The sequence below is a fragment of the Herpailurus yagouaroundi genome, unplaced genomic scaffold, assembly GCF_014898765.1.
Source record: "Herpailurus yagouaroundi ecotype Mexico unplaced genomic scaffold, PumYag 250, whole genome shotgun sequence".
Lineage (NCBI taxonomy): Eukaryota > Metazoa > Chordata > Mammalia > Carnivora > Felidae > Herpailurus > Herpailurus yagouaroundi.
In genome coordinates this window covers 22,095,699-22,098,610 of record NW_024412467.1, presented here as the reverse complement: position 1 = coordinate 22,098,610, position 2,912 = coordinate 22,095,699, and positions in this window count along the sequence as shown.

Below are 2,912 nucleotides of genomic sequence, written 5' to 3'. Positions count from 1 at the left end.
CTGTATGGCTTATTTCACTTAGCATCACACTCTCCAGTTCCATCCACGTTGCTACAAAAGGCCATATTTCATTTTTTCTCATTGCCACGTAGTATTCCATTGTGTATATAAACCACAATTTCTTTATCCATTCATCAGTTGATGGACATTTCGGCTCTTTCCATAATTTGGCTATTGTTGAGAGTGCTGCTATGAACATTGGGGTACAAGTGCCCCTATGCATCAGTACTCCTGTGTCCCTTGGATAAATTCCTAGCAGTGCTATTGCTGGGTCATAGGGTAGGTCTATTTTTAATTTTCTGAGGAACCTCCACACTGCTTTCCAGAGCGGCTGCACCAATTTGCATTCCCACCAACAGTGCAAGAGGGTTCCCGTTTCTCCACATCCTCTCCAGCATCCATAGTCTCCTGATTTGTTCATTTTGGCCACTCTGACTGGCGTGAGGTGATACCTGAGTGTGGTTTTGATTTGTATTTCCCTGATAAGGAGCAACGCTGAACATCTTTTCATGTGCCTGTTGGCCATCCGGATGTCTTCTTTAGAGAAGTGTCTATTCATGTTTTCTGCCCATTTCTTCACTGGGTTATTTGCTTTTCAGGTGTGGAGTTTGGTGAGCTCTTTATAGGTTTTGGATACTAGCCCTTTGTCCGATATGTCATTTGCAAATATCTTTTCCCATTCCGTTGGTTGCCTTTTAGTTTTGTTGGTTGTTTCCTTTGCTGTGCAGAAGCTTTTTATCTTCATAAGGTCCCAGTAATTCATTTTTGCTTTTAATTCCCTTGCCTTTGGGGATGTGTCGAGTAAGAGATTGCTACGGCTGAGGTCAGAGAGGTCTTTTCCTGCTTTCTCCTCTAGGGTTTTGATGGTTTCCTGTCTCACATTCAGGTCCTTTATCCATTTTGAGTTTATTTTTGTGAATGGTGTGAGAAAGTGGTCTAGTTTCAACCTTCTGCATGTTGCTGTCCAGTTCTCCCAGCACCATTTGTGAAAGAGACTGTCTTTTTTCCATTGGATGTTCTTTCCTGCTTTGTCAAAGATTAGTTGGCCATACGTTTGTGGGTCTAGTTCTGGGGTTTCTATTCTATTCCATTGGTCTATGTGTCTGTTTTTGTGCCAGAAAAGGCATTTTAAAAGACTGCTGTTAAATCCTTTTTGTTCTCCCAGTTTTATTGAGATACACTTGACATACAAAAGGACTAATGTTCAATCTTTCCTACAGGCATAAAATTTTAAAAATAATCTATTGTCGATGTGGAAGGGAACCACTAAAAAAAACAAGAAACAAAAAACAACAAACTCAAAAAAAGTGTGGAAAAAATACCTAGGAATAAAGTTAACCAAGGAGGTGAAAGACTTGTACTCTGAAAACTATGAAACGCTGATGAAAGAAATTAAAGACAACACAAATAGAAAGGTATTCCATGCTCATGGATTAGAAGAATGAATACTGTTAAAATGTCCATATACCCAAAGCAATCTACAGATATAATGCAATCCCTGTCAAAAAACCAACAGCATTTTTCACAGAACTAGAACAAATAATACTAAAACTGTGTGGACACACAATCTCAAATAGCCAGAGCAACCTTGAGAAACAACAAAGCTGAGGGCATCATAATTCCAGATTTCAAGTTATACTACAAAGCTGCAGTAATCAAAAGTAGACACATAGATCAATAGAACAAAATAGCCCAGAAAAAAACCCCACACTTATATGGTAAATTAATCTATGACAAAAGAGGTAAGAAAACACAGTGGGGAAAAGACAGTCTGTTTAACAAATAGTGTTGGGAAAACTGGTCAGCTATATGCAAAAGAATGAAACTGGAACTCTATATTACATGATGCACAAAAATAAACTCAAAATAAATTAAAGACCTAAATGTGAGACCTAAAACCATATAACTCCTAGAAGAAAACATGGGCAGTAATTTCTTTGACATCAGCCATCACACAATTTTTCTAGGTATGTCTCTTCAGGCAACAGGAAGTAAAGCAAAATTAGACTACTGAGACACAAAAGAAACAGCTTTTGCACAGCAAAGGAAACCATTAACAAAATGACAAGGCAACCTAATGAATGGGAGAATATATTTGCAAATTATATGTCTGATAAGGAGTTAATATCCAAAGTATATAAAGAAACCATACAACCTAACACCAAAAAACAAAAACAAAAACAAACAAAAACAAGAATAACCTGTTTAAAAATGGGCAGAGCACCTGAATACACATTTTTCCAAAAAAGACATACAGATGGCCAATAGGCACATGAAAAGATACTCAACATCACAAATCAACAGGAAAATGCAAATCAAAACCACATGAGATATCATTTTACACCTGTTAGAATGGCTAGAATCAAAAAGACAAGAAATAACAAGTGTTGCAAAGATGTGGAAAAAAAGAAATCCTTGTACACTGCTAGTGAATAATATAAGTTGGTCCAGCCACTGTAGAAAACATTATGGAGGTTCCTCAAAAGATTAAAAACTACAAATAGAATGATCCAGTAATTCCACTACTGAATATTTACCCAAAGAAACTTAAAACACTAATTGAAAAAGATATATGCAACCCTATGTTTATTGCACCATTATTACAATAGCCAAGATTTGGAAGCAACCCAAGTGTCCATCCATAGATGAATGGATAAAGATGGTGTGGTACATATATACAATGAAATATTATTCAGCCATATAAAAGGATAAGATGTTGTCATTTGCAACAACATGAATGGACCTAAAGGGTACAATGCTAAGTGAAATAAGTCAGACATACAAACACGAATACCATATGATTTCATTCACAGATGAAAATTTTAGAAACGAAACAACAACAACAACAAAAACAGACTCTTAGACACAGAGAACAAATTAGTGATTGCCAGAAGGGAGGTGGGTGGATGGGT